Source organism: Oncorhynchus mykiss, chromosome 25 (genome assembly GCF_057628025.1).
Source record: "Oncorhynchus mykiss isolate SJ-2025 chromosome 25, ASM5762802v1, whole genome shotgun sequence".
Lineage (NCBI taxonomy): Eukaryota > Metazoa > Chordata > Actinopteri > Salmoniformes > Salmonidae > Oncorhynchus > Oncorhynchus mykiss.
This window is the reverse complement of record NC_143046.1, coordinates 36,364,284-36,383,138: the sequence shown is the minus strand read 5'-3', so window position 1 is coordinate 36,383,138 and position 18,855 is coordinate 36,364,284. Positions and strand designations below refer to the sequence as shown.

Here is an 18,855-nt window from a genome sequence, read left to right as displayed (position 1 = left end):
TTAACTGTTAGCAATGCAAATTATATCCTGATGGAGGACATTACACTTTTGAACCCTGTGATTGGCTGGCATATCATGAACTGCCAATCAGTGACCCAATGAGAGCTGTTAGCTATTCGAAGAGTTTCCATTGGCCCATATCCATTTGACAGCTCATAGAACTCCTATATAGGCCTATCTACATGTACCATTAGTTAGATTCAGAGGCTTCATTATCCTTTTCATTATTCATGACCACACAGCACAATCCTACACAGCACTTCACTGCTGGTTATACAGTTATTGCTATTACTACGGTTAACCTTTGAACCTTAACCATACAGTACCAGTCAAAAGTTTGGACACACCTACGCATTCCAGGGTTTTTCTTTATTTCTACTAGTTTCTACATTGTAGAATAATAGTGAAGACATCAAAACTATGAAATAACACATAAAGTATGGAATCATGTAGTAACCAAAAAAGTGTTAAAGAAATCAAAATATATTTTAGATCCTTCAAAGTAGCCACCCTTTGCCTTGATGACAGCTTTGCACACTCTTGGCATTTTCTCAGCCAGCTTCATGAGGTAGTCACCTGGAATGGATTTCAATTAACAGGTGTGCCTTGTTAAGTTAATGTATGGAATTTATTTTTAATGCATTCGAGCCAATCAGTTCTGTTGTGACATGGTAGGGTTGGTATACAGAAGATAGCCCTATTTGGTAAAAGACCAAGTCCATATTATGGCAAGAACAGCTCAAATAAGCAAAGATAAATGACAGTCGATCATTACTTTAAGACATGAAGGTCAGTCAATATGGAACATTTCAAGAACTTTGAACTCTTCCTCTAGTGCAGACGCAAAAACCATCAAGCGCTATGATGAAACTGGCTTTCATGAGGACCGCCACAGGAAAGGAAGACCCAGAGTTACCTCTGCTGCAGAGGATAAGTTCATTAGCGATAACTGCACCTCAGATTGCAGCCCAAATAAATGCTTCACAGACTTCAAGTAACAGACACATCTCAACATCAACTATTCAGAGGAGACTACGTGAATCCGGCCATGGTCGAATTGCTGCAAAGAAACCACTACTAAAGACCACCAATAATAAGAAGAGACTTGCTTGGGCCAAGAAACACGAGCATTGGCCATTAGACCGGTGGAAATCTGTCGCTTTTGAACTGCTTCCAAATTTGAGATTTTTGGTTCGAATCGCTGTGTCTTTGTGAGACGCAGAGTAGGTGAACGGATGATCTCCATTTGTGGTTCCCTCCGTGAAGCATGGAAGTGTGATGGTGTGGGGGTGCTTTGCTGGTGACACTGTCAGTGATTTATTTAGAATTCAAGGCACACTTAACCAGCATGGCTACCACAGCATTCTACAGCGATACACCATCCCATCTGGTTTGCGTTTAGTGGGATTATCATTTGTTTTCCAACAGGACAATGACACAACACACCTCCAGACTGTGTAAGGGCTTGTTTTACCAAGAAGGGGAGTGATAGAGTGCTGCATCAGATGACCTGGCCTCCACAATCACCTGACCTCAACCCAATTGAGATGGTTTGGGATGAGTTGGACCGCAGAGTGAAGGAAAAGCAGCCAACAAGTGCTCAGCATATGTGGGAACTCCTTCAAGACTGTTGGAAAAGCATTCCTCATGAAGCTGGTTGATGGAATGCCAAGAGTGTACAAGCTGTCATCAAGGCAAAGGGTGGCTACAAATATAAAATATATTTTGATTTGTATAACACTTTTATTGGTTACTACATGATTCCATATGTGATATTTCATAGTAAAAATAAAGAAAAATTGTAAGTGAAGGAGTGTCCAAACTTTTGACTGGTCCTGTACGTTGTATCATTTTTCATTGAATACTTTCAGAACTAGAAATCTAGAATCCCATAGCCTCTCAACTCTGAACCTACAACCGTTTCTCATTGAAATCCCCCAATCCTAACCTTAACCACTAGGCAAAACAGGAAACGGATCTTGGATCAGTGTCTAGGGGGCAACTTAATGTATTTCTGTCCTACTGTGGAAATAACAGAGCTAGGTTGTGGTTAGGGCTGTAGATTAATGGTTGTGTTCATCTCAGGTTGTGAGTTATCGGAGCGTAGTGCTACAGTGTTTTTTACATTTTTTATCTGGGAGTGTGGCGGGGACCAGGGGAGATAGCAGGGGGAATAAGGAAATGTGTTGGAGTCTAGAGGACATCTCACTGCTTGGAGAGGGGGGGGGAGAGGGATTGAGATTACTAATGCACATGGTTGTCTTGGATACCCTAATAAAGAATAGAGGATACAGGCTAATTGAAATCTTTTTTGAGAGCTTACTGTCAATGACATGATCACATCGTTCTCTGTACACCACGTAGCCTCTTTTTAAAATACATTTCAAGTCATTTGTGGGCTTGAGAAAATGTGGCCCGACGTATCGCGTCTTGCCATTGTGTGTTAGACTTGCTAATGAAAGCCCTATCATTTATAACAAGAGCAAATGCATCCATAGCCACTAATGCACACATTGCAGCCAAGTGAGTTGCAGTGAAATCCTGTTAAATGTTATGGTCAGTATAGATTGGTAGTACAAATTGAGAATAGTCTCTGGCTTATACCCAGAAACAAGGAGAGATGAGGTGATTTGACATATGACAGAAAGTCATGAATTTGCTTGTTATCTTAATAGTTATTGTGCATGTGTCTGCATCGGTGTGTGTCTGTCTGCCTGCATCTGTGTGTGTGTGTGTGTGTGTGTGTGTGTGTGTGTCTCTTGAGCCTTTTAAACTGCTCTTAGTAGTACTCTTCCCCCACAGTGAAGCTCTCACTGTGAAACATGAACACTTCAGTCAGAGTGCAGTTTTTTTACCCTGTCAAGCTAGGGATGTGAACTGTTCAGTGTGTCACAGTAGAATCAGATCTACACACGGTGTGTGTGTGGTTTAGTAGAACTAGGACTAGAGTTGTCCTCTGTTCTGACTGATGATAACGGTCCCAGTGTTCAGTGAGGTGTGTGTGTGGTGGCCACTCACTGCTCTATAAGGAATGGGAAGTCCCCCTGCGGCAAGGGAACTTCAAAAGAGGGAAGGGGTGTTGAAAGAGAGGGATGGAGACTGGGAAAATAAGGGAGTGAGGGTTCTAAAGGCGATATGGTGCTGGTTCATGGGGAGAGATGGTGAAGGAGAGAGACAAGATTCAAGAGGATAGACCAAGAGAGACTGTCAGAGAGAGGGAGAGAGAGAGACCGTTTCAAAATGAGAGGGGAGATTTAGTTTCTTAGTGTAGTTGGGAAGAGGGAATGTTCGAGAAGACAGGGAAAGCATTGCCCACATGGACTGTGATTGGGGTGTGTTGATCCAGCTGGATCTCTCCAAATCAATCAGAACCCCCCCCCCCATTTCCTTAATCTCTGTCATCCTTGCCAAAAGCTGTGGTTTTCTTCCACACCATGGGGCTCCGGGTAGAAGTTGTCTTTAGGCACAGCTCTAGGATCAGATTACTCTCTCCATTTGCTAGCTGCAACCACAAGGGATTGAAAATGGGCCTTTGTGACTGGTGGTCCATATACAAGTGTGGTGTGGTAATATTTATCTAATAAACATATTCTATATGTACCTCACATTCGACCCGTGGTTTTCCTATTTAAAATGTTTATCTGACTCAAGTATTCTTTAATAACATTGTAAAATGTATGGATTCACATACAAGACATCAAGCTTATGTTATAAGGCAATACTGACATTAACAAAGCATAGTTCTAGGTATATTGATCCTACGGTTAACTTACAGGACAAAGCATGAAGAGATGCCTACTAGGCCAGAAGCCTGGAAGCCTTGGTAATTACAAAATATCATACAACGGACAGGATAAGAGAGAATAACAGGCCTTCATTCCATTTCTACCAGATCTGACTTGTTTGTATCCAAAATTAATTGTTGACCAATCCACAGACCAAACCAAAGGTAGTAAAACTGAGATATCCAATCAAACCAGCCAACATCCTCTGGGAAGGGCGTCACACCTATGTGTGATGACCTGAGGAGAGGGTGGGCTGGGTGCAATGGAGATAATACCACATTCCTTAGAGGGCAATTGCATACAATGTTGTCAAACTTCACTCTGAACAACTACAAGTAACCACAGAGATCATCCATCCGTGTATACTGAACAAAAATATAAACACAACATGTAAAGTGTTGGTCCCATGTTGCATGAGCTGAAATAAAACATCCCAGATATGTTCCATATGTTCAAAAAGCTTATTTCTCTAAAATGTTATGCACTAATTTGTTTACATCCCTGTTCGTGAGCATTTCTACTCCCGCAATAACGGCTGCTAAATATGTTCATGCGACCAATATCACTTTGTTTTCTCATTTTCCAAGATAATCCATTTTAAGAAGCTGATCAAACTGCATGATCATTACACAGTTGCACCTTGTGCTGGGGACAATAAAAGGCCACTAAAATGTGCAGTTTTTTCACACAACACAATGCCACAGATGTTTTGAGGGAGTGTGCAATTAGCATGCTGATTGCAGGAATATCGACCAGAGCTGTTGCCAGAGACTTGAATGTTAATTTCTCTACCATAAGCCACCTCTAACATCGTTTTAGAGAATTTGGCAGTAAACCCAACCGGACTAACAACCACAGACCACGCCAACCCAGGACCTCCACATCCAGCTTATTTACCTGCGGGATTGTTTGAGACCAGCCACCCGGTTAGCTGATGAAACTGTGGGATTGACCAACTGAACATTTTCTGCACAAACTGTCAGAAACCGTCTCAGTGAAGCTCATCTGTGTGCTCGTCGTCCTCACCAGGGTCTTGACCTGACTGCAGTTTGGTGACGCAAACAACTTCAATGGGCAAATGCTCACCATCGATGGCCACTGGCACGCTGGAAAAGTGTGCTCTTCACAGATGGATCCCGGTGTCAACTGTACCTGGCAGATGTGTGGCGTCGTGTGGGCAAGCGGTTTGCTGATGTCAACATTGTGAACAGAGTGCCCCATGGTGGCGGTGGGGTTATAGTATGGTCAGGAATGAGCAACGGACAACGAATACAATTGCATTTTATCAATGGCAATTTTAATGCACAGAGATACCTTGACGAGACCCTTAGGCCCGTTCATCCGCCGCCATCACCTCACGTTTCAGCATGATAATGCACACCCACATGTCCCACGGATTTGTAAACAATTCCTTGAACCTGAAAATGTCGCACTTCTTCCATGGCCTGCATACTCACCAGATATGTCACCTATTGAGCATGTTTAGAATGTTTTGGAACTACATTTGACAGCGTTTTCCAGTTCCCGCCAATATCCAGAAACTTCGCACAACCATTGAGGAGGGGTGGGACAACGTTCCACAGGCCACAATCAATAGCCTGATCAACTCAATGCAAAGGAGATGATCATGACTGAATTTAAAAAATATATATATATATTTCACCTTTATTTAAATAGGCAAGTCAGTTAAGAACAAATTCTTGTTTACAATAACGGCCTAGGAAGAGCGGGTTAACTACCTAGTTCAGAGGCAGAGCGACAGAGTTTTACCTTGCCAGCTCGGGGATTTGATCTAGCAAACATTTGTTTACTGGCCCAACGCTCTAACCACTAGGCTGCCTGCCCCCCCGCCGCACCATTTGGACGATGCAAATGGTGGTCACACCAGATACTGACTTTCTTTGAACCACACCCCTACTTTTTTTTTTAAAGGTATCTGTATCTGTGACCAATAGATGCATATCTGTATTCCTGTATTCCTGTATTTATTGAAATCCAAATATTAGGGCCTAACTCATTTATTTTAATTGACTGATTTCCTTATATGAACTGTAACTCAGTGAACACTTTGAAATGGTTGCATGTTTCGTGTTTTATAATTTTGTTAAGTGCAGATGGCATAAATGTTCTCCTCCCAGAGGACAAGTTTTAGATATAGTACCCACGTATGGTATCTATAATTATTCTATCACCCTTTCAATAGTCAGTCCTCTGGATACTGTAACAGAGATGTCATGTAGTGTTTGTGGACACCTACTCATCAAACATCTCATCTTAATATGGAGTTGGTCCCTCCTTTGTTGCTATAACAGCCTTCACTCTTCACACTCCGAACCATGAAAAACAGCCCCAGACCATTATTCCTCCTCCACCAAACTTTACAGTTGGCACTATGCATTGAGGCAGGTAGCGTATCTGCCAAACCCAGATTTGCCCGTCGGACTGCCAGATGGTGACGCGTGGTTCATCACTCCAGAGAGCGCGTTTCCACTGCTCCAGAGTCCAATGGCGGCGATTGGCGTTGCGCATGGTGACTTTAGGCTTGTGTGCAGCTGCTCAGCCATGGAAACCCATTTCATGAAGCCCCACACAAACATTTATTGTGCTGACATTGCTTTCAGAGGCAGTTTGGAATTCGTTAGTGAGTTTTGCAACCGAGGACAGACGATTTCTACACGCTTCAGCCCTCTGCGGTCCCGTTCTTTGAGCTTGTGTGGTCTACCACTTCGCGGATGAGCCATTGTTGCTCATAGGCGTTTCCACTTCCAATAACAACACTTACAGTTGACTGGGGCAGTTGGAAAGGTGGCATCCTATTACGGTGCCACATTAGTCACTGAGCTCTTCATTAAGGCCATTCTTCTGCTAATGTTTGTCTATGGAGATTGCATGGCTGTGTGCTTGATTTTCTACACCTGTCAGTAACGGGTGTAGCTGAAATAGCCGAATCCACTAATTTGAATTAGTGTCCACATACTTTTGTATATATAATGTACATTTTGGGGCTGAGTGGTCCCTGCGCATTGTCTTGAGCCATTTGCTATGCAGACGGTGGTGACAGAGAGCACAATTTGGGGCTGAGCCTACACAAGGATGGGTGGCTTTTTACAAACTCGTTCTTCTGAGCTTCTCACAAGTGCCTCTCTCTCTCTGTCTGTCTCTCTCTCTTTGTAGTGCCCAGTTAGTGTCTACTCCTCATCAGAATTCCTTCCTCTCATAGTTAACTCCCTCTGTCATCTCTCTGAAATGAAGGAAGAGGAAAATAAAGAGGGGGGGGAGTTAACTCTAACCCCCACCTGCTCCTCTCCACTATCCTCTCTGGTTACCCTCTTTTTCTCTCCATTTTTCTCTGTTAAGTTGAGGCAGCGTTCTGTGTGTGTGTGTGTGTGTGTGTTTACGTCCTTTTTTGTGTGTGAGGTGAGTAGGCCTGGCTGGCAGACTGGGACGGGGTCTTGTGGTCTCTGAGGAATAGCATCTCTAGCGTGTTGAACTTTCCTGGACACAGACTAGAGGAACCATACTGTAGGAAAACAGAAAGAGACTGTCTGTACTAGTTGGTGGAATGTTCCAGACTTGACTGAAGTTACTTGTTAGGCTACAGCGCTTGTGATGAATGTCTTTTGAATTAAATGACCTTAATGTTCAGGAATTATTTTCATATTGTGGGCGACTTGTTCAAAAGAACAACGATCTGTGCCAAACAATTCCATATGAATGTTTACACCACGAAAATGTCGCCCGATGTCCAGTGTATGGACGTAATTCATGCTTTTACCCATAAATACCACCAAAGAAGGTCCATCAATGGATACATATACACGGTGTACAAAACGTAAGGAACACCGTCCTAATATTCAGGTGCAACCTCTTTTGCCCTCAAAACAGCCTTAATTCATCGGGGCATGGACTCTTCAAGGTGTCGAAAGCAGTTCCACAGGGATGCTGGCCCATGTTGACTCCAATGCATCCCACAGTTGTGTCAAGTTGGCTGGATATCCTTGATACAAGAATGGGAAACTGTTGAGCTTGAAAAACTCAGCAGCGTTTCAGTTCGACACACTCAAAACGTGGCGGCATGCACCTACTACCATACCCCGTTCAAAGGCACCTAAATCTTTTGTCCTGACTGTTCACTCTCTGAATGGCACACATACACGATCCATGTCTCAATTGTCTCAAGGGCTTAAAAATCCTTCTTTAACCCGTCTCCTCCACTTGATCTACACTGATTTCAAGTGGATTTAAAAAGTGACATCGATAAGAGGTCATAGCTTTCACCTGGATTCACCTGGTCAGTCTATGCCATGGAAAGAGCAGGGGTTCCTAATGTTTTGTGCACTAAGTGTATATTTCTTCAGTTATTTGTACTGAGTTTTTATATATACTTTGTTTTTATTGAGGAACACAAAGAAAGGACAAGGAAAGGAAAAGAACAACAAGAAAGATCTGGTAGTTACAGTGCACGTCATACATTGACGTCTTTGAATTAGACCATTTTCAAGTACGAAACCCTTTTTTCCCCAGTATTCCTGACCTCTCTCCTCTTGTGTTCTTAAAGCAAAGGTCATACACTCCATGTGGTGTATTTCTTCTACAAATATCCATCGTGCCACTGTGGGAGTGTCTTTTTGTAACCATTTCCTAGTAAAGCCTTTTTACTGGCTGCCAGTAGGACCTTCAAGAGGTACTTTTCTCTATTGTGTAAGTTCAAGTATTTCACCCAAGTACAAAGAAATGAATGTTCTATGTCAAATCCCATTATTTTTCCAATGTTAGACCTTTTTTCTCCCCAGTATGTTTTGATTGCGGGGCAGGTCCAAAAGATATGAGAGTGGTCCGCCCTCAATAGACCGCATTCTCTCCAACAAGGGTGTAGAGAGCCAGTCTGTTTTGATTTCAGATAAGGTGTTATGAAGAAACGTATAACATTCTTCCAACAGAATTCTCTCCATGACCTTGAGTTGGTGGAGCTTTGTTGAGTCTCTAATATGTTCAACCACGTTTCATCAGTTATTTCAATGTCAAGTTCCTCCTCACATTTCTTTTTAATATAGTTTGTAGAATGTCTCTCTCTCTTTGTAGTGCCCAGTTAGTGTCTACTCCTCATCAGAATTCCTTCCTCTCATAGTTAACTCCCTCTGTCATCTCTCTGAAATGAAGGAAGAGGAAAATAAAGAGGGGGGGGAGTTAACTCTAACCCCCACCTGCTCCTCTCCACTATCCTCTCTGGTTACCCTCTTTTTCTCTCCATTTTTCTCTGTTAAGTTGAGGCAGCGTTCTGTGTGTGTGTGTGTGTGTGTGTTTACGTCCTTTTTTGTGTGTGAGGTGAGTAGGCCTGGCTGGCAGACTGGGACGGGGTCTTGTGGTCTCTGAGGAATAGCATCTCTAGCGTGTTGAACTTTCCTGGACACAGACTAGAGGAACCATACTGTAGGAAAACAGAAAGAGACTGTCTGTACTAGTTGGTGGAATGTTCCAGACTTGACTGAAGTTACTTGTTAGGCTACAGCGCTTGTGATGAATGTCTTTTGAATTAAATGACCTTAATGTTCAGGAATTATTTTCATATTGTGGGCGACTTGTTCAAAAGAACAACGATCTGTGCCAAACAATTCCATATGAATGTTTACACCACGAAAATGTCGCCCGATGTCCAGTGTATGGACGTAATTCATGCTTTTACCCATAAATACCACCAAAGAAGGTCCATCAATGGATACATATACACGGTGTACAAAACGTAAGGAACACCGTCCTAATATTCAGGTGCAACCTCTTTTGCCCTCAAAACAGCCTTAATTCATCGGGGCATGGACTCTTCAAGGTGTCGAAAGCAGTTCCACAGGGATGCTGGCCCATGTTGACTCCAATGCATCCCACAGTTGTGTCAAGTTGGCTGGATATCCTTGATACAAGAATGGGAAACTGTTGAGCTTGAAAAACTCAGCAGCGTTTCAGTTCGACACACTCAAAACGTGGCGGCATGCACCTACTACCATACCCCGTTCAAAGGCACCTAAATCTTTTGTCCTGACTGTTCACTCTCTGAATGGCACACATACACGATCCATGTCTCAATTGTCTCAAGGGCTTAAAAATCCTTCTTTAACCCGTCTCCTCCACTTGATCTACACTGATTTCAAGTGGATTTAAAAAGTGACATCGATAAGAGGTCATAGCTTTCACCTGGATTCACCTGGTCAGTCTATGCCATGGAAAGAGCAGGGGTTCCTAATGTTTTGTGCACTAAGTGTATATTTCTTCAGTTATTTGTACTGAGTTTTTATATATACTTTGTTTTTATTGAGGAACACAAAGAAAGGACAAGGAAAGGAAAAGAACAACAAGAAAGATCTGGTAGTTACAGTGCACGTCATACATTGACGTCTTTGAATTAGACCATTTTCAAGTACGAAACCCTTTTTTCCCCAGTATTCCTGACCTCTCTCCTCTTGTGTTCTTAAAGCAAAGGTCATACACTCCATGTGGTGTATTTCTTCTACAAATATCCATCGTGCCACTGTGGGAGTGTCTTTTTGTAACCATTTCCTAGTAAAGCCTTTTTACTGGCTGCCAGTAGGACCTTCAAGAGGTACTTTTCTCTATTGTGTAAGTTCAAGTATTTCACCCAAGTACAAAGAAATGAATGTTCTATGTCAAATCCCATTATTTTTCCAATGTTAGACCTTTTTTCTCCCCAGTATGTTTTGATTGCGGGGCAGGTCCAAAAGATATGAGAGTGGTCCGCCCTCAATAGACCGCATTCTCTCCAACAAGGGTGTAGAGAGCCAGTCTGTTTTGATTTCAGATAAGGTGTTATGAAGAAACGTATAACATTCTTCCAACAGAATTCTCTCCATGACCTTGAGTTGGTGGAGCTTTGTTGAGTCTCTAATATGTTCAACCACGTTTCATCAGTTATTTCAATGTCAAGTTCCTCCTCACATTTCTTTTTAATATAGTTTGTAGAATGTTTCTTTGGGGATTGAATACCCAAGTAGAGATTTGAAATAGTTTTTTTGTTACTGCCCAAGATGTATGCGTTAGTGAATACTTGGATACATTTTTGAGGTGCTCGAGGGTCAATCACTTTTATCTCCCTTAAGAAATAGTGTCAAACTTGTAGGTATCTGTAAAAATCTTGTTTATCCAAGCCATGTTTTTTTTACTTAGGTCCTGGAAGTTATCTAGGTCCCCATTCCTTATAATTGTACTGAATGGTGTGATGCGTCCATTGTTTAAATCTGCTATCCTGAATTGCAGGGATGACGCTGGGGTCGTATGCGGGCCAACTCAGCAGTTTGACCTCTCTGTCTAAATGAATTTGCTTAACTACCCTAAACGATGTCTTTAGAGAGAAATTAATCCACTGATTTTGTCTGTTTATTTCTATTTCTATTTGTCTGTTTATGTCCTTATTTCCCAAAACTGACTGTATGGGTATCTCTGTCAAAGTAGTCTCAATGTCTTTCCATTTGGATTCGTATTCTGAATTCCACCAACACAACAGAGGTCTCAATTGGGCTGACACAAAATAGTATTTTAGGTTTGGTAAGGCCATACCCCCCCAGTTTTTGCTAATTGTAATGTTGAATATCTAATTCTGGGTCTCTTCCTGTTCCAGATAAACTTTGATATCCGTTTATCCCATTCTCTAAACTGTTTAGGCGGGATTTCTATGGGCAGTGATTGGAACAAGTACAGTAACCTTGGCAGGATGTTCATTTTGATTGTTTCAATTATACTACTAAGATCTAAGGGAAGTGAATTCCACCTGTCTAGGTCACCATGTATTTTCTTGTTGATTTGATCGTAATTCATGCAATAAGGTTTGGGTGTATCTTTTGGTAGATATACTCCAAGATATTTAATGGATGAAGAGGTCCAGTGGAAGTTATACCTGCTCTTCAGCTCTTCCTGTGGGGTATAATTATATACTAGGGCTTGGGTCTTGTGTACGTTAAGCACATACAAACATTTGGAACATATTCAGGGTAAAACATCCATCAATCTAGGTACACTTGAGCCTGGGTCTTTAAGGAATAACAGAACGTCATCAGCATACATGCATATCTTATGTTCACTGCCTATTATTGTTATTCCCTGTAAGGTTGGGTCCTGTCTTATTGCCTGCGCTAATGGTTCGAGGTACAAGGAGAAGAGCGTGGGTGGAAGAATACAGCCTTGCCTTGCCCCTCGCTCTCATTTTATCGGTCGTGACAAATGTCCACTTATCTTTATTCTAGCGGTCGGACATGAATACAGTGATTTAATGCACTGTATCACTTCTTTGTTGAAACCAAATCTTTCCATAACTTGGAATAGTTAATCCCATCCCACTGAATCAAATGCTTTTTCTGCATCTAGACTGATTTAATATTGCACTTGTCTTATTCTGAGAAATGTGGTCCATGACATGTAGTGTTCTCCTTATATTGTCCTTTGTCTGCCTATTTTTTAATGGAACTAGTTTGTTCTCCGTCAGTCAATTCTGGGATTATGTTCTCCATTCTTTTGGCTATCATTGATGCATATAGTTTATAATCTGTGTTAAGAATTGCGATAGGTCTATATGAACTGCAGTCCTTCTTATTTTTACCCTCTTTTGGGATTACAGATATGATGGCCTCTCTCCATGACGGTGGGAGACCCCCCTCCCTCAGAGTCCAGTTAAAACAGGCCTTAAGTAGAGGTGTTAGTTGTTCTCTGAAGGTCTTGAATCATTCTGAAGGGAAGCCATCAGGGCCTGGAGACTTGTTTACTTTTAGTTGAGATATTGCTTTATTAATTTCTTCAGTAGTTATTTCTGAAGTAAGTCTATCATTTTGCTCTGTCCCAATTTGAGGGTAGATCGAGTGAGTTCAGAAAGTGCTCTATTGTCTGTGCATCTGCCTTCTCTGGTTGCTTGTACAGATTTGTGTAATATGATTCAAATGCATTCTGTATTTCATCTAATTTCTATGTGATCTTCTTTTTGGGGTCTTATATTTTGAAAATGGTTTTCTGTGCTTGTTGTTACCTGAGTCTCATGCTAGTAATTTGGTTGCCTTTGAGCCTGCTTCATAATATTGTTGTTTCAGGAACCTAAGCTTTTTCTCTACTTCTTCTCTATACCTTTTGAATCTCTCGTAATATAAGAGGGTCTTTGTATTGACAAAGAGATCGTTCTAAGTTTCTTAGGGTTTCCTGTAATTTCAGCAGTTTCTGTGCTTTAAACTTTTTCTTGAGAGAAGATGTGGCTATGATCTTCCCTCTAATAACCGCCTTAGCTGCATCCCATAATGTAGCAGGAGATACTTCCCCATTATCATTATTCTCCAGATAGATGTTCAATTCAGTCTTTATTGATTCCTTGAATGCAGGATCATTCAGCATGCTTGTATTAAGTCTCTGTATAGTATTTCTTGGTTTGCCATCAAGGTGTAGAGTAAGGTAAACTCCATTATGATCTGAAGCCGCTCTGCCCGATCCTACAATCCTTATGCCTGTGTCTATCTGCACTGTACATGAAAAAATAGTCTAACCTGGAGTATTCAGTGTGGCGGGCTGAGTAAAAAGTATATTCCTTATCGGTCTTGTGGGTGTCACGCCATACATCGAGCAGTCCTAGATCCTGCAGTATCCTATTGATCTTTTTAGCAACTAGACTCATTTTCCTATTTGACTGAGTTGAGTTTTGTATGCGTTTCACCAAGTGTTAGTTTTGTAGATGACAGCGTTTGAAAGTATATTCAATGAACGTTTGACCCAGGTCTTGTCTCCATGGAAACCGGACTGATAAAGATGCTCGGCCAGACAGACCCACACACGCACAGTCTTGTTCAGGTAACCTTGTGAGGACACACAATTCAGTCCTATTTTCCCTAACCCTAACCCGTACTCTTACCCTTAACCTGACCCTAACCTTAACCCAAAAAACCTAACCTTAACCCTAGCTCCTAACCCTCGCGCCTAACCCTCGTGCCTAACCCTGACCGTTAATGTAATTCTAACCTTAACCCTAAACCCCTTAGAAATACCATTTGACCTCATGGGGATTAACAAAATGTCCTCAGTTGGTCACATTTTTGTTTACTATTCTTGTGGGGACTTCTGGTTAAACATGTCCACACACACTCTACAAGTCTGGGAATCAATTTGGCCCAGAGTAGACATTTTCACATCTCTCTAACTCAATATGACCTTGTCACAATGAAAAGTAAAGGGAGTGAAAGCAAAGGAAGTGTAAAAAAAACAAAAACCACAGGTGGGTGAAAAAATTTTCATTGACAAGCTCCGAGACTAGTCTTGTCCTAAATCCACCTGACGACTGGCCAAAACAAATCCATTTAGGATCTCAAATAAGGCTTGATTTTGTGCCAGTTTTCACACTCTTGCCTTAATCCCAACCTTGTAAATGTGGGAAGAACAATACGCAGCCCATTTTATTAAAATGCCCAGGCCTACATTTGACATCTGTGTTACAGTAGTTTTCCCTTGGTTTTTAAAATGGAATTGGTGTTTTTTTTTTATGAGCGTTTTGGCCTTTCTAAAAGTCTTTCATGGGTACGCTCTCAAACTCTTCTCTCGCTCTCTCAGTTCAATGAGCTTTATTAGAACAAATGTTGTAAATATTGGCAGTGCAGTTTTACACATGCATTGTTTCTCTCTCCCTCCTTCGGTTTGACACAGTCTAAGGGGCTGAGGGAGAATTTGAGTGCTTCTAAGCTTTCCCCCAGCGTAGGTCATTAGAGAGAACAGACCGAAACTCTCAGATTGTTAAAGCAGCCGGGAGTTAGTCCTCCCCCGGCCTCCCCATTAGGTTTTATTAAATTGGAAGCAGATAACTCCTTCCATTATTTTGTCCTCTGCACTGTTCTGATGTGAATGGGGTTAGTTGAGAGCAATTTCATAACTTTTTCTTTTTTTCTCCTTTTTTCCATTTCTTAGTTTTCCGTCAATCTCTTAGCTCTGCCCGTCTCCATCTTGCTTTCTCTCGTCTTCGTCTCTGTCTCTCACTGCTTTGTCCGCCTATCTCTCTCACTCTCTTAATGTCTTGAGCATTCTATGCAATCATATATACAAATACAACTTTAGGAGTTGAGGATTTGGATGGATGATGGCACAACTAGAAGCTGCTCTTAGATTTGTATGGGAGGGCTCTATATCTGCACATATAAGGTAGGGTAATTCTGGTCATTTAGTGTGTGTGTGTTGTGTCAAAGGCTATTTGTTCCCGCTTCTTCCTCACTCGTTTTCCGAAAATGTCACTGGAGGGTTTCTGGCTTGCTCCGATGACCTTCCCACTGATTCTTATTACCCTGTTCAATGGGTTCTGACTTGTGTTCCCTAGAGCATCAAACCACCCAACAATATTAAAGGGTATTATGGATTTTATGAAGCATTTATAAAATGCTTTAAGGATTGATTGGTGTACATTAAACTTCCTCAATTTCCATAGAAAGAACAGGCATTGTTGACATTTTGAGGGAATGTGTTCAGTGATTCTTTTGAAGAAGAGCTTGTTGTCGATGATGGTTCCTATGGTATTTGTAGTCTTCCACTCGCTCAATGATCTGTCCGTTAATCTCTAACGCTGGGATGGTAGGTTGGTCTCTTCTGAAGTCAATGACCAGGTCTTTGGTTTTGGTTGAATTGAGGTCCAGGTAGTTTTGACCATAGTGAAAACATCAGAGTTGCCTGCTGTTTCCAAAATGACTGTGTCATCCCAGTGCTTAATGAACATCATCTCTGGGTGTGAGCTCCTACAGTCGTCAGTGTTCAGGGTGAATAACACACGCAAGATGGCAGAGCCTTGTGGTGATCCTGTAGAGATGAGCTGCAGTGACCATTGAATCTGACCAGCAGGAGTCTATTTTTCAGGAAGGAGAGAACCCAGAGAATCAGATGTGGCTTGACATTCATGTTCTGACGCTTTTGACCCTTTGAGTCTGGACTGTAGAGAAATCCACACATACCATTGTGACGTGCAGTACCAGTCAAAGGTTTGGACACACTTACTCATTTCAGGATTTTTCTTTATTTTTACTATTTTTTAAATTGTACAATAATATTGAAGACATCAAAACTATGAAATAACACATATGGAATCATGTAGTAACCAAAAAAGTGTTAAACAAATCTAAATATATGTTCAGATTTGTCAAAGTAGCCACCCTTTGCCTTGATGACAGCTTTTCACACTCTTGGCATTCTCTCAACCAGCTTCATGAGGTAGTCCCCTGGAATGCATTTGTTTGTGAGACGCAGAGTAGGTGAAAGGATGATCTCTGCATGTGTGGTTTCCACTGTGAAGCATGGAGGAGATGGTGTGGGGGTGCTTTGCTGGTGACAATGTCAATGGTTTTATTTAGAATTCAAGGCGTACTTAACCAGCATGGCTGCCACAGCATTCTGCAGTGATACACCATCCTATCTGGTTTGCACTGAGTGGGACTATCATTTGTTTTTCAACAGGACAATGACCCAACACACCTCCAGGCTGTGTAAGGGTTATTTGACCATAGAGTGAAGGAAAAGCAGCCAACAAGTGCTCAGCATATGTGGGAACTCCTTCAAGACTGTTGGAAAAGCATACCAGATGAAGCTGGTTGAGAGAATGCCAAGAGTATGCAAAGCTGTCATCAAGGCAAAGGGTGGCTACTTTGAAGAATCTCAAATATAAAATATATTTTGATATGTTTAACACTTTTTTTTTGTTACTACATAATTTCCACATGTGTTATTTCATAGTTTTGATGTCTTCACTATTATTCTACAATGTAAACAATACAAATAAAGAGAAAATAAAAGAAAAATAAAGAAAAACCCTGGAATGAGTAGGTGTGTCCTAACTTTTGACTGGTACTGTAGGTTTTGGGCTTCTCCAGGTGGGTGTTGGCACAGTGAAGTAGAGACAGAACCGCATAATCAACACCTCTGTTCTGCTTTAGGTAAACTGGAGTGGGTCTGTATAAGAGCATACCAGCTTATGTAGCTGGGGGACAATCGGTATTTCAAAACTCTTCATCACTAAAGGCTAAAGCTACAGGGTGGTCAATGTATCAGGATGGGTTGCTCTTTTTAGGTATTGGGCATATGGTGTTTTGCCAGAGCGTTTAAAAATCTCACAGAAAACACTTCTCAGTTGGTTAGGGCAAACCTTTAGTTGACCATCACTAATGTCGTCTGGCCCAGGTGATTTTTGTTTTGATTTGTCGTTTAAATGCAGCTTCCACATCTTTTGGTTGCACCGCAACATTTGTCACAGTTTGTGACATGTTAGGTCAGAGATCAGCTCCTCCCTTTCATTTGCAAAGTCATGTTGGTCAAATTTACAATAAAAAGGGATTGCTACGTTCTACTGAATGATTTTCACTTTCTCTCTGACTCAGGAGACTGCTATGAGCTTTAGTATTACGCCATGCTCTTAGACGCCCATGGCGGCTCTCAGTCAAGTATACAGGCCTCATTCAAGAGGTAGTGGCACTTTAACTGAAACCTGTCCCAGCAATTGATTTAAGCCCCCACTTTCAATACTAGTGTCACTATAGTTACTAGATTCTCGACTATAGGATATTTCATTGGCATTTTTGAGCCCATTTGAGTTACATTTCAGATAGAATGGACACTCACAGACAGTAACAAATGGCAGGCCCCAAACCTTTGTTAGAGGTTTTGGAAAAATCTACCATTGCTTTTCCCCTTACAATTTCCTAATGGACTCTGCACAACTCCCGTCCCCAAGTGCTATTCTCAACACACTTTTGTTATTGTCGGTCTTTCTGTCTGTCTATCTGGAAAGCAATCTGTTAATGTCCATAACAGCCTCTAGATATGTGATCTTGCGGACTTCGAGAGAATGAAGAATGGCCCTTTTGTGTTATTCTCATTCAGTTCTGTAGTCGTTTTTAAATGTTTTGTTCATCATTTGTTCGGCCATTTGGCTGAATGTTATCCCCTCCATCTGGTTTCATTCTAGTGGCTAGCGGTGCTTCTGTAGTGTCTGTGATTTCTGTGTACTCCTTCAATTAGGGGTTAACAATAAAGGGCTTTTTAAGATGTGTTGTTGAGCTAAGGCTTCTAAGGTGGTTTTTGCCTGAAAACAGCGGGGCGCCTATGGCCCGCACTAGTTTAGCAGCACTAGCTGGAAGCGTGAATGCCAGCGAGCAACGGTTCACTGTAGTTCAAGCTTTACTGCCGCGGGAAGAGATGGAGCCCAGATGTGTAATTACAGTAGCGCTGCTGCTTCAATCCACACTACAGAATATCTGCCCTGGTACTATGACAGAGATTGGGGATAGAGATGGAGGGGGAAGGGAGGAAAAAAAGGGGGAGAGGGAGGTAGAGATAAGGAGAGGGAGGGAAGAGAGAGGGAGAGTGTTAATGTGTGTATGCGTGTCTGCTATTTTTCTATCCTCTGTGCTTACCACCACATTGACAGCTTGATGGAGGATGGACACCTTTCTCACTTTCACCTCTTTCCCTCGCCTTTTGTCCTTCTCCCCCCTCTCTCTCTCTCTCTCTCTCTCTTTCCCTCTACCTCTCCTCTCATTGACCTTGTAAAGGGATGAGCTCACCAAGGCAGCTCTGCTGACGTCATCCCCAACCTGCGATCGCTAGATACCACCAACCCCCTGATGCCTTCAGCTTCAATAATCACATCACTCTCCTTAGAATCAACCACTCACAGTGCTTCACTCCAAATCCAGGGAAGATGAGGGCGGCTTTCTTCCGCAGCTAGCACATAACGTTCTGAGAACCATATGTTTCTTCGAGCTTGGCGAGAGCGTAGATTTCCTATGGTTATTTTTGCATTCAACCTTCCCACAATTATCTGGGAAATGGTGCACAGTACTTGCTTGGCTTTTGGAAAATTCTCAGCACATTTTAAAAATGTCTTTTTTCTTGGGTATTTCATTACTTTAACAGAAGGTTTCCTAAAAGTTCAAACATGGTTACATTTAATTCTAGGAATGTTTTCCTCCTGGTTTGACGTCGGGAATGTTCTCAAAAAGTTCAGAGATCTTTTTAAAAAAAAGAAGGTTATTCTGTGGGAATTTCAGTACTTCAGTGAAACCAAGTTTCCTCT

At 41.8% G+C, this 18,855-nt stretch overlaps 2 protein-coding genes across 2 annotated transcripts in view; both read left to right on the top strand.

Annotated features, from left to right (window-relative positions):
* The window catches only part of LOC110505105 (alpha-1,3-mannosyl-glycoprotein 4-beta-N-acetylglucosaminyltransferase B), a 232,126-nt gene that overhangs the window by 70,814 nt on the left and 142,457 nt on the right, over positions 1 to 18,855 (top strand). The gene's annotated exons all lie outside the window — the stretch shown is intronic.
* Positions 1 to 18,855, top strand: part of LOC149971805 (uncharacterized) — a 36,885-nt gene that overhangs the window by 16,578 nt on the left and 1,452 nt on the right. The window lies entirely within an intron of this gene.